General features: G+C 58.2%; 1 protein-coding gene across 1 annotated transcript in view; it reads right to left on the reverse strand.

Moving 5' to 3' along the window:
• Positions 1 to 13,722, reverse strand: part of PHACTR3 (phosphatase and actin regulator 3) — a gene marked incomplete at its 5' end in the record, with an annotated part of 223,563 nt that overhangs the window by 19,092 nt on the left and 190,749 nt on the right. The window lies entirely within an intron of this gene.

The raw sequence follows: 13,722 nt of genomic DNA on the forward strand, positions 1-13,722 counted from the left end.
GGGCCAGATTGCTTTAGAAGCTGCGGTCACCTGACATGGAACGTTTCCATTCCCTGGTCCATCAGTTTGCCCGCTCCTTCCCCCTCTCTTCATTCTATCTCCACAACTAAATTAACTTGAACACCCACAGTAGCACGGTGTGTGCCTCTGGGACTTACATGGGATGTCTGGTGCTCCTGCAGCCCTCTCAGACCATGGAGGATAAATGCCAGCGTGAGCATAACTGAGGAGGAAGATAGGAGGAGCCTGGGCTCTCAGTGACTGAGGAGCAACCACAACAGACCTCACGGTCCGCAACCATCCCATGAAGCGGAGCGGCTCCAGGCCCGGTGTTCGGAGCCAGCCTGCCGGGTCAGATCTCAGCTCCGTGACAGCCTACTCATGCGACTTTGAACACCTACCTAATTTGTCTGAGCCACCATCCCCTTAGCCACAAAATACAACCGATCTAGTACTTACATCTTAGGCTTCCGCGAACGCAGGCCAAGCAGAGACCACGGCACAGAACACAAGTTTAATAAATGTTAATAAAGGCCCCAAGGCGTCGTCACAACTACAACCACGACTCACAAGGGTTAAGCCCCGACAGCAGCTAAAGCAGGAGCTGGTGTACTCAGTCCCTGAAAATGCGGAGCGGGCAGGAATTCCATACCCATTCCCCAGGCTCAGACAGTGGGAGGCACCCGTGCTCAGCCTGCTAATCCCAGCCAGGGGACCTTTAAACCACCAGACCCCCTGCTCCCTGGTTTGGGATTCATGTTTTATTGATACCGAACTATGTTATTTTGATGTCATTTTGCTTTTTCTTACAAAACACACTGTACTTTCTCTGACAGGTTCCCAAGCAACCAGGAAAAATAAAGAGCAGCTGACCCCAGGCTGACTCAAGGCCACAGGCTCCCTGCACGGTGACCCAAACACGGGAGCCTGAGCCCCACAGCCTGGCGCTCCCTGCAAACCATGAGCTCCACCCAAAGACCAAGATTTACGCGTATGTTCTTGGAGGATTCCATGTGTCAAACTCTTCCTGATTTGGAAGTGCTGTTTTCTGTTGCTTAGCGACCTCCGTCTAAACCCAGAATGTGCAAAACCCACACCTTATAGCCAAGGCTCTGACCGGGCCCCGCTGGCCTTGCCGGCCACCCAGGCCTTGTGGGCGCCGGGCACCCTCCCTCCGGGGCAGAGGTCACGACTTACCCTCCCCACATCCCACAGAGCCTGCTCACAGCCCTGCCTCTGGCGTTTCTTTTGCATTTCTGCCATCAGTCCTTGACTGCCCCCATAAGTGGGGGCGCTCCTCCTGACCTTGGAGGCTGTGTCCTATTGGCAGCCGGCCCCTCACCACCACGGTGGCTCGGGCAGGTGCTGCCGAGCTGACAGCCAAGAGGGTTTGGCAGGGTAGAGGAGACCTGACCTCCCGGCACCTTGAGCTTTCTAGACAGAAATAGGAGCAAAGCCGCAGGAGCGCGCCCGAGACCCCGAGAGGGCTGGGAAGCATTTCAGGCAAATCTGCTTCCCAGAAAGTAGAAAAAGGGCAGAGGAACGGCTAAGCAGAGTCTCTGCTCCTAGGATCTCAGGATCTAAAGATGGTCACAGGGAGCCGCCTGCCCCACGTGTCCCAGCGGAAGAGAGCAGACGGCGGGAGGGCATCATCCGTCCTGGGACACGGGTGGTGGCGGCGTCGCGAACAGGACGTGTGGGGTCTGCGACGGCTATCCCCGTCCCCTGCCCCATCCCCTCGAGTCTCTGCAGATGCGGCGCTGTGGGAGGCTCCTGACTGGGCTTCGTCCCCTGGAAGATGGACGGGGCTTGCGGCGTCAAGGGGCCGAGGCCGCTGTTCCCTAAGTGCTTCCTGTGCGTGAGACTGGGCGCGAGAGTGACGCTGCCAATGGTGACTGTGACGAAAGGGGCGATGGAAGGAGGACGGGTAAGAGGGCGATGAAGGTCCTGAAAGATGCTGATGGTCGGATGAAGGTGACGCGGAGAAGACAGAGACGCCAATGCTTGCTGACGTTCGGGACTGGCCTGCTTACACCGTCGCCCCCGAACCTTGGGATGATAACGTGAGTACACGTGGCACCCATCGGGTCCCTGGACCGGCCCAGGGATCCGCAACCAGCAGGGGCTGCTTCCGGCGGGAATGGACGTGTTCTAGAACCGGCGGTGGGGACACATGATGGTATGAACCCCCAGAAAGCAGTGAATTGTGCACTTGGGAAAGGTGAACTGATCATTGCAGAAATCACAGCTCTGGAAACTGACAACAAAAACACAAACTCCCTCTCCCTGTGGGGGTCTGTTGTTCCCTGGGTTTCCCCCCTTCCTGGCATCTCAGGCATCTCCCATGCCCTGTCCCGTGGCCTCCATCCTGCAGCCCCACAGGACGGACTGTTCTGGAAGCATCCCTGCTCTACGGAGGAGGAAAGGGAGGCACAGGCCAGGGAGGCGGCTGCCCGCGGTCAGGCAGCTGGAAACCAGAGCCCGGACGGCAGCCGAGGCCTTCTGGCCAGAGCGTGGGCCTTTAGCTCCCCCCACCGAGATGCCATCCGTGATTGAGGTGAGCGGAGAGGCCTACGCCGGCTCTCAGAGCACAGCTGTGCCCCTGTCAGAGGGAGAGGAAGCTTCATGGGGCACCCGCGACTACACTCTGGGCCTCGGGGACGCTGCTGCCACCAACAGCCAATGAGATGCTGCGCGTTTACAGCAACTCCACAGTCAAAAGTCCCCCACGCGCAGCACAAGCCAAGAACGGGCTTCTCAGAAAACGAGCTCGCAAGGGATGTCATAGCACAGGTCCAAAGACGTGACCCCAGGCCAAATATGGCCCACCAACACGTTCTGTGGGGTCCACACACCTGTTTTTTAAAAACGTGAATAGGGGGACGCCTGGGTGGCTCAGCCGGTGAAGCGTCTGCCTTCGGCTCAGGTCATGATCCCAGGGTCCTGGGATCGAGCCCTGCATTGGGCTCTCTGCTCAGCGGGGAGCCTGCTTCCTCCTCTCTCTCTGCCTGCCTCTCGGCCTACTTGTGATCTCTGTCTGTCATTAATAAATAAAATCTTTAAAAACAACAACAACAACAACAACAAAACGTGAATAGGTTGCGCGCACTTAACTGAAGGGAATCTGCAACAACATTGCTAGGTTCCCTCGAACGATCCCGCTGCCCTGGTCCCGCATGCCGGAGGGGACATCCACGCTCTGGGCGATGGCAGCTCTCCACCTGCCACACGTCCTGCCCGGCCCACGAGCTGTGGAGACACAGTCTAACCCCTCCCCCGCCAGAGAGTCATGGGTAAAGGGGCTTTGTCACGGCAGAAAACTCCACTCCCCCTCCTGAAAACGCTCAGGAAGAATTCTGGAGCCGCCCTGTCGTCCGCCAGCCTTCCAGGGACAGTGTGGGGGCGCGTGGGGGACTCCCACCCCAGTGCCTGAGCACCTGCAGCCCCCGTCTGGTCAGCGGGCTTGAGAGCAGCCGTGCGGCAGGAGACGGGTACTGTCCCCGCCAGGACACGCCCCGGGACGGAGCCACGCTCCAAAGCCAGGAACGCCCACCGTGGATCCAAAGAGGCACGTGGCACACAGATGTGCTCCTGAATGTGTCGGTCACACACCAAACCGGGGAGTGGAATCACTGCTTGGAGATATCCAAACACCCCGCTATGTAAAGGACGCCTTTCCGTCCATGCGCACACTTCGTGGAGCTGAATTCTTACTGAATTGCAGCCTACCCGCTGGCTGGGTCCACCTTGGCGTCCACCCGCCCACCTACACAGCCACCTAACTGCCCATCTTTCTTCTTCATTTTTTTAAGATTTTATTTATTTATTTGACAGAGATCACAAGGAGGCAGAGAGAAAGGGGGAAGCAGGCTCCCTGGAGAGCAGAGCACCCGTTGTGGGACTCGATCCCAGGACCCTGGGACCGTGACCTGAGCCGAAAGCAGAGGCTTTAACCCACGGAGCCACCCCGGTGCCCCCGTCCATCTTTCTATCCATCTCTCTGTCCACTTACCCACCCACGTAACTGTGCGACCGTCCAGTCAAGTGTTGCTGGCCGAGAGCCTGCTTTCTACCAGGTGCGAGGGCAGGCACGGGGCTAAGGCATCAAAAGAGCAGGACGTTCCCTTCTCTGCCTTGGAGGGGCGGGAATCACACGAGCGGATCAGGGGTCTCGGACCAGGGAGGGCCCACGGCGCGCTTCAGGGCGGCCAAGGCAGTGGGTGCTGAGGACTCCGACCGGAGCTGAGCAGGGCAGGGGCAAGCTCACGGCCTCACTCAGCGACTCCCCGGCTACAATCAACTCTGAGCCTCAGTTTCCTCACGGGCACAACGGAGACGGTGAGATCCGTCACCTAGGGCTCAGCTGCCGTGACGTCACGAGGTCCCGAGCCCAGAGAGGCAGTGGGTGAAATTGCAGGGGCGCAGCGTGCCCAGCACACGTACGTCGTTCATTCGATTCCTAAACACAAGACCTCAAAGGCTAATAATCATAGGCGTGATCCCACATTTTTTGAATTCGGGATTTACAGTAAAAAGGAAAGCCTGTTTTTTTGTTTCGTTGGTCTTTTTGCTTGGTTTTTTTGGGGGGGGGTTGTCTTTTTGCTCACGAGTGATGTTGGGCACAGTGAGTTCTCCATGCGTTTACTCATCTACCTCCTTCCCTCCACTTCCTAAAAACCCCCTTGGAAACGGACCCACGGGCAGCTTCGGACACCAAGCCGGCGCGTGGGCTCTCATGCACCAGGGAGCCGAGCTCGGGCTCCGAGGGTTCTTGCTGAGGCTCAAGCTGGGGCTGGGACAGCATTCCGCCACCAAGGGGTGGGCCTCGACCCGAGACCTCTCCCGGCTGAGTCCCACGTCAGCCTCTCAAACTCTACCCCTCATGGATCGGGGAGAGGTCGGGCCCAGCCCTCCTCGGTGTCCGGGAAGATCGTAGCCTTCGCCACGGCCTGCTTCATTCAAACAGAAACAACTCACTCCTGGTGTGTCAGCCCCAGACCCCAGGTTATGCAGCCCGGCCAACAGCTCGAGCCCTGCAGGCTTTCAGAACAAAGAAAGTGGATTCCAAGTCCCCTGCATTTTGCTGTTTGCATTTAATGCTGCCCCGTTTCCAGGGGATCGAGAGGTTTCTTGGTCCCTGGAGGTCAGTGAAAAGTAGCGAGAAGTCAGAGGGAAGACACCTGTAGGAAGTGAACCGACAGTAACAGGGAACACACAACCGCTCGAGACCCTCAGTGCCCTTGATGCTGAGGTGGTGCTGCTCTTGGCCACAACCCATCCCTTCAAAGCTGCCAGCAGAGGCTCCCCACAGGGCCCCCGCCCCTCCTGCGGGCTCCCCCGTGGTCTACACACCCCTTCCGCAAGCTCACCTACACTCTGGATTAACCACTGCTAAATGTGCCGGGGACCCCTCCGACGCCGTCCAGACCCGGACACGGAGCCTCCCTCGCGCATCTCCCCTCCTCCTTCCTGGGTCCCCTCCCCCGGGCACAGCATCCAGGTCCACCCTGGTGGGTGAGCTCAAGCCCTCACCCCTCCCCAGGCCTGCTCCCCTCCCCGCCTGCTCTCAAGTCCACCTCCTCCAGCTCATAGCCCGTGTGACGGCGTCCATCTCCTTGACCAGCAGCCCCTGCAGGACCGGTGTCCACTCGCCCCATTCTGCCCTGCACTCGACCCCCCACATGTCAGCAGAGCGGTCTTCCTCAGGTGCCCTCACCCCACCGCACCTCTGCTTGTGACCCCTCAGGGGCCGCTCACTGCCTCTTACAAAGACCAGACATCTCTGTTCACCACTTAGCGCCAACTTATTGAGCATCTACTGAATGCATCAAGGACACACCAGTGACAAGACAGGCGGATCCCGGTGTCCTGGGGGGGGAAGGGGACCCTGAAGCGGCCAACAAAGAGGCGATTTCAGGCAGCAGCTGATGAGGACAACAATAGAGCCATGTGATTCGAGCATTGGGGGAGGGGGGTGGGGTGCGAGCATCAGGGGAAGTGAGGGGGCAGGGTGGTCATGCCAGGGCCCTGCGGGGGGCGGGGGGTAACACCTGAGCTGGGCGGGGGACAAGCAGAGGCAATTACTTGTGGATGGGGAATATGGGAGGCCCACTCCCGGCCCCCGGGCCCTCTGCCCACCACGCCTCTCCACAGCGACACCACGTCCCCACAGCCACGCTGGTTCAGGACTTGGTGCTTTTTAGCAGGGTTTTGGGTGTTGGGGGGTGCTCTCAGCCTGGGACATCCTTGTGCTCCTGCCTGCAGGTTAACAGACGCCTACGGGTCCATCAGAATCGTGCCCCGAGCCACCCACTCTCTGATGCCCGTCCCCATCCCTGCCTCCCTCCTGCCCAGCTCCTCTCTCCCCACTAGACCCTGCAGCTCTGTGGCTGGGTCACATGTTGCTCTCAGCATCGCAGAACGAGTCTTTCCATTCCCGGCCCCCCAGAAACAGACGTTCCTGTACTTGGGGCTGAGCACGCCGCACGCGTCCAGGAGCTGCTGGGAAAGTCAGTCCTGTCTCCCTGCAGCCTCAACGTCTCCCTTCTCTCCGCGTAACGTAAACCCTCGCCTTCAAGCACAGCAGCCACAGATAAACTCAGGGTGGGGGGCAGAATTTCGAAGAGTTTGTAGGGACGGCAGTAAGTGCTATGGTCAGAGCGGCATTCCGTGCCGGCTGAGGCGGGCCCGGGTCTGGAGGCGTGGTGCGCTGGCTTGCACGGGCCAGAGAGCAGAGTTCCCTGCATTGATGCAGCGACAGGACCCGGGACACAGAGCCGAGTCCCAGGGCTGCTGCGGCTGAAGCAGGCGGACTCAGCCCGGCCGAGGGGATGCTAACAGGACACACCGAGGGGACTGCTTCACTAACAGGACACACACCAGAAGCTTCAGCCGCAATAGGTCTGTACCTTTGTACTCTGTGCGCAAGATGGGGCCGGACGCCTGGGCCTCAGGTGGGGAGGCCCCGTGCCTGGGGGCAGGGCTCTGGATCCTGCTGTCCGCTGCTCACTAACTGGGAAGCGGGGACACCACTTTGGCTCTCTGGGCCCAGTTTCCTCCGCTGCAGGGCAGAGACAACAGTTCCGGCCCGGGACGTCGATCAGGTGGAAAAGCAAATGGCTTGGTGCCCAGCGCGGTTCAACCCGGGGTCAGCCTGACTCTGGGGTCGGGCAGGATCTAGAGCCCCACACGGTGGAGGGTCACCTGCACCAAGTCATTAACATCTGCTCTGATAGGGGATCACGGGGCCGACCTCGTCTTGACGGGAAGGCAGGATCAGGACAGCATCTCCCAGGGAAGCAGCCCAGGTACCGTCGGGAACCCCCGGGAACGCCCATCTCTCGGCGCCGTGCTGAAGGCAGAGGCTGGGAAGACTTGGAGGGTCGACGGGTGCATCGTCTGATCCGCAGCAGCCTCGGGGCCACTGCCCACCCCAGCAAAGCAGAATCTGCCGCCGGCAGAGGGGAGGGCGCGCAACCGCCACCTCACGAGGGCTGGGCGGGATTCTGCAGTCCCTTACTACGACTTCCGTCTACAGGAACATTAAAGGGTCATATTTCAAAATTGTATTCTTTGAAAGCTCTGTTGTCATTGTAACTGGGGAGGAAAGGTTCTCTGTTGTTAGGGATTCTCGCGTCTGTGATTCCTAATGAAGTAGAGAGCTTCTCCCCGCCCCCGTGTTTGTTCACAACCTTGTTCCCCTCCAGGCTGGCTCACGCGGGGGCCTGCTGGGGTCCGGCCGCGCTCCCGGACAAGCGGCCTCACTCCCGAGGAACGACGTTGCCTAATTCAAGGCGCTTTTCCTCCTCCCGCTCTTCTTGCTTTTCTTCTCCTCCTCCCGGTTCTGGAAATGCAGCTCATGAAAATAACCCGTAAAAAGGAAAACACAGTCGTGTGAAAATGAGCCTTGTCGTTTTACTTTAAAAGTAAAGATCTTGAGGGAAACTCCCCAGTCTGTTGAGTGTGGGAGGGAACAGCAAAGCTGGCAGATGCATCGGCTCCTTCGAGATGAGACGCTACTAAAAACCAGCATCTGAATTCGGTGTCGCACCACGGAAACCCTTCTGACAGGATGCTAAAGTGGAAAAATCTCATATTCACGGAGGGGCTTCCATTAAAGAAATATGCATTTTTACTTACTTTTTATAGTAAAATCTAGAGATGATTTTGAAATTATGTATAGAAAAATCACATCCCATGGAGATAAAATAAAGACTTGAGGAAATCCAGGCAAAGGGCATAAAAGAGAAGGTCAAACGCAGACCCACACCCCAAATGATACGACAGCATTGCCACAGTAGCTGCACACTTGGCTCTGAGCATCCTGGTGGCCAAAGCAAAAAGGGAAACATGATTAACTCCAAAGTGTACATTCTCTCTTTTTTAAGGAGCCTCCACACCCAGCACAAAGCCCAACATGGGGCTTCAACTCATAATCCCGAGATCAAGCCCTGAGCTGAGATCAAGAGTCGGATGCTTCACTGACTGAGCCCCCGCAGGTGCCCCGAAGTGTGCTTTCTCCTTAAGATACAGGCAGTGGTCGTGGAGGGCACAGCATACTGGGATCCTGAAGCCCCAGAGAACAGTACTCCCAAGACCCTGAGGAAGAGACACGGCACATCTCAGGCAGCAGGGACACTTGGCGGGGAAGGGCCCTGTTGGAACAGAGACTCCTCCTTGGGAGATCCGGAGCGGGGTCTAGGAATTTGTCTCCACCGAGCTCCCCAGCGATCCAGATACGCAGTCAGCGGTGGGCCCTGGCATGACCAGACGACCAGCGACCCGCCCACATTCCCTGCCGCGCACCCGCGGGCAAGTGACGGCACTGGTCTGAGCCAGTTCTCATCTGAAAAACCAGACGGCGGACAGCGGCTTCCCCAGAGAGCCCCTGTGAGGCTTCAAGGGGAGACGGTCAGGCAGCACTCCAGGAAGCTGGGACGGAAGAGGCTCCGCACACATGTCCCCAGCAGCCATCCTAAGACGGTCCTGCAGGAGGCCCGGGGGCCTGAGCCCAGTGGCTCGGGAGGAGCCGGGTTCCACCCTGCCGGGCAGCAGGGGGTGTGGGGGAGCAACGTTTCTTCAACAGCAAGTATGCAGGGACACCTGCTGCTCTGAGGACGGCCCCCCACACCCCCGCAACCACGCTTCAGCCCCGTCCGAAGGAAGCACTTCTTTTCCCGCAATTAAAGTCTTTTTTTTTTTTTTTTCCTGGTTAGCCCACAGAAAGAAAGGTTTCTCTATTGTTGAAATTTTGTGTCCACAGAACGGGGACCCTGCAAGGGACCATCACCCCTCTTGAGGCTTCAGTGGACGGAAGGTCCCAAAGCTGGTGCTCAAGGCGAGACAAGCCCGGGACAAAGCCCGCGCGGGTCTCCATCCGCATCCCTCAAGGGTCCAGCCACTTCCTTCCAGTTCTGCAGATTTCAAGGCGGCCGTGGCGGGTGTGGGTCGCCGCACACACCAGTGGGTTTTTTTGTTTTTTCTGTTTTGTTTTGTTTTTTTTCCCTGGGAGCCTGGGTTTCCATGGAGGCTGAGGGGTGGCAGACGTTCTGGATGCGGCTCTGTACAAAGTGTACAAAGACACACGCTCGAGGACCGTTTAACCCCTGTGTTCCCACGCTAAGTACCAACTCCCGAAGGACAAGACGGGGCCTTCATCGGCTTCTCACGACGCGGCCCCCGAGTGCAGAGGCCCCACGGGACAGCTAACGGAAAGTTCGTGCGTCCCTCAGGCCCCCCGTTTCCAGGCGGATTATACAGCAGCCGCAAATAAGAACACACGAGAACGATGCTGGTGCTGCCGTGTGGCCTGCAGGCTTCTCTGGCTTCCAGGTAAGCGCAGGGCGGGGGAGGGGGTGCTCACTCCGTCCTCCTGCGCAGGTGACCACGAAACAAGGGGGCCCCCAGCCAGGCGCCTGCCAGCAGCAGCTCCGTCCCCCCCGAGCGCCTCCTGCCAGGAACATGCTTTATGCTCTTGCAAGGACCGACCATGGGGAAGGCACTGTCCCGTCTCTACCTTACAACCAAGAGGGAGGTTCGGAGCCCGTAGCGTTTGCCTGAATTCCCACTGCCACGACCATGAGGCTGGGCTCAAGGGGCCTGTTCTGGGCGTCACGAACCCCGCCCCCGCCGCTCCACGGTGGGGGACGCTCTGCATCATCTCTGCCCCCCATCCGGACAGGGACGGGAAGGACTCTGCGCCCAGGGGCTGCCTGTGTTGGCTGGGGGCCCAGATGCGCCCTGACGGAAGCCAGAGGACTATGAGAATTGCAAAGCCCTGAGATGAACGAGCCCGAGCTGTCCTGGAACACTTCCCCAGGGGGCTGGGCATGGGCTCCAGGGGACACACCTGGAACCGGGGGACCTGTGGGCCCCTGAGCGAGTCACTGAACCCCTCCTCAAGGCTTAATGTTCTCATCTGTAAAATGAAAATAAGACACATGTTTCACCCAGCTCCTGCAAGGACGAAAATAAATGCGGGAAAGCAAGCAGGACTTACGGTCTGGGGTCCACCCGTAGAAACGCACACACCCGGGCGTCCTTACCCCTTAAACGCCACGCCCCTGACACAGTGTGCAGGTCCCTGACTTCGGGCGTGATTCCCAGAACACTCCTGCCACGTGGTGCGTAGGGCTGTGGGTCTCTAACGCGCTGCCTGCCCTCGCATACGCATGCGCACGTGGTCCTGAGGGGTGCTGCCCTCCAGCATCAGGGGAAGACTCCGACGTCACCGAGTCCCCAGACCCTGCGCACGGAGCCGGGGACTGTGCCCGCCTCACCCCCAACAGCCCCGGGAGTGCCCCAGAGATAACATCTTCAAGGTCTGGAAATTAAAGAAAATAAAACAAAATAGAAACGCCCAATACACTGGAGGGCGACGGGCAGATGTGTGCTGCCATGGCAACCAGGGCTGAATTATTCAGCACGTACTCGTGAAGACCCCGGAAGGAGGCAAAACAAAGACAAAGGGATCCAATTAACTGTTTTGGCCGGGAAGCAAGCAGCAGACCCTCTGGGGACCTGCCTTCTCAACTGCCCCTCTGAGGAGCCCCAGAACCGGACCTGCTTTTCCGTGTTCACACCTGGCGAAGGATGCCCAAGGGGCTGCGGGGTTCTCAGCAAGTCATGGGGGATGTCCAGTCCAGGGCGTGTGCTCAGGGTACCTCTGCAGGCCCTCGGGCATGGCTCCTTGTCCCCACCCCCTCCCGCTTCCTCTCTGCACCCACAGACGGTGGTGGGGATCCCTGGGCTTCTCTCACACCAGGCGTCCTCATGGTAACTTTGTCCTGGGTTCCAACCACATATACATCACTGTTTACTATTTTCCTTTGTTTTTAAATAAAGATTTTTACTTATTTGAGAGAGAGAACAAGCACAAGCAGCCAGGAGGGGTCGAGGGAGAGGGGGAAGCAGGCTCCCCGCTGAGCAGGCAGCTGGACACGGGGCTCGATCCCAGGACCCTGAGATCATGACCTGAGCCAAAGGCAGACGCTTAGCCCACTGAGCCCCCAGGCACCCCACTACTTTTCTCTTTAAATCAATTCACTTAATACTCTATCTTGAAAGAGAAACTTGGTTTGTGTATCAAATAGAAAATAATCATCAGAGGGCAGAGCTAGAAGTCGGCTCAAAATAATTCAGTGAGGGAATAAACATTTTACCTCTGGGTAGGGAAGGATTTTTTGAACATGACACAAACGGCATGAACCCACAACGTACATTAGAGGTCGGCAAACTACGTCCTGTATCCTGCATTTGTAAATAAAGTTTTATTGGCATGCAGATAGGCCCACGCACGCCACGCGGGCTACTGGTGGCATTAGTACTGCGAGGGTAGGGTTGTGCTGCTGCGACACTGTCGGGTCCACAAAGCCCGGAAGAGTTCCTCTCTGGCCCTTTGCAGAGAGACCTGTGGACACCTGGAGGATACGACTGGAAACCCGACAACCTGCCTGCACCCAGGAAAGTGGGAACAAAACGAAACACAAGCCCCCAGACTGAGAAAGGAACGGAAGCCGCGATTTCCCAAGTACACTCCTAAAATTATTAAGATGGAAAAGGCAGCAGGTTAAGTACATGAGAAGAAACCAAACAGCTGATTAACACTGAGAAAACATTCAATCTCACTAGAAATAAGACAAAACCAAGCCTGCGAGCACACATCCCAAGACCAGCGACAATGCTCGCCAAGCTGGACCAAACAGCATATGCTCTTGGCCATGGTGACAGGCTCAAGGACAAGCATGGGATCCAGACTTGTCCAGTTTAGTCCCTTCTATCCTCTGGGTCAAAGGGATTGGTTCCGGAATGGAGCCTGGAGCTTTGGGGATTAGGGGATTGGGGGGTCAAGTAAAAGAGCCAAAGAATGAAGCCACACAGAGCACAACAGAGTCAAGAAACAGAAACAGACCAACTCCTGTCAATGCCATCCAAGCACCTGGATCCAGCCATGCCTGCAGCACACTCAGGTGCTGTAAGCCCCAAAGGGCAGAGAGTGCCTCTGTGTTGTTTGCTATGACACCCTAGCATCCTGCCCAGTGTCTGGCACGTCGTAGTTATTCAGCAAGTAGCTGCCGAGCATGTGACTCTGTTAATACGGCTTGGGCCCCAGTGGAAAGAAAGGAGCAGTTTGCAAGGAAACGGAGGCAGAGAGAGGATCAAGACCGCTGCTCCACCATGACCCCAGCGTGAGGGCAGGAGGCCCCATTCAGGGCACACCCTCTCTCCCTGGCTTCTCACGTGAGCCTCACAATCCCCGGTGAGGAGTCGGGGAATCTCCTCTATCGCGAGAACAGCACAAAAGGAGAATATGGGGCTCCTGCTCCAGCAGCAACACTGACAGGGGGATGAAGCCCGGTCCCTCGGGCATCTGCAGACCTGGAGGATCTCATCACAGCCCCCTGGACGGCACTGCAGTTTGGGAAGCACAGACTGTCCCGCTCTTTACGTGACATGCTGGACCCAGACCCCCGAGGGGGAGGCCCAGGGATAGCGGGTCCAGCTCACCACTGGGATACTGACTCCTCCTGCTCCCTGGGACCAGCTTTGGGGTTTAAAGAGGGCACCGGTGGGCTGGAGGGGATCCGGGACACGGTCCCTTTAAGCCGGCCCAGTCGACACTCCACAGGTGCAGGAAGGAGGCCGGGGACATGGCAACACGCAAGCAGGTGAGCATCAGCACCGGGTGCCTGAAGCTCATCTGTATCTCCTCTCCGACACCCACTCGCAGATCTTGGGGCTCTGATCTGGCCCGACGCTTTGGGAGGACGGCAGGAAGCAGGGGTCCAACCTGCTGACAAGGCCGGACTCCCCACAAAAGCCCTCTGGTTCCAGCTCAGCTCTGGGCTGGCTTCGCGGCCGGGGATGCTGGTGAGCGCTGGGAGGCCCGGCGTGCTCTGGGTTCTGGACCCGAGAGCCCCGTCCCTGGAAAGCAACCTAGAGAGTCAGCCGGCCCCTGAAACGGCCCCATTGTCACAATCCCACCTAGTCCACCTTACGAAGCATCCTTTTCTTGGGCTACATAACCGGATCCCAAAGACCGCAGCCGCCAAGACCCACAGCTCCACGCCGGCTGGCCCGTAACACGGTGCCTCTCCAGCTGGCCAAACCAGGGATCTCCGAGGGGACCACTGGGAGTGAGGGTGCTTACTCGGGTCTCTGGGGCACAACCAGGCAGCAGATGAGCTCATCTCGGCACACACCGTGCCCATCAAATAGATTTCC

This window comes from Martes martes (genome assembly GCF_963455335.1).
Source record: "Martes martes genome assembly, chromosome: 9".
NCBI classification, from domain to species: Eukaryota; Metazoa; Chordata; class Mammalia; order Carnivora; family Mustelidae; genus Martes; species Martes martes.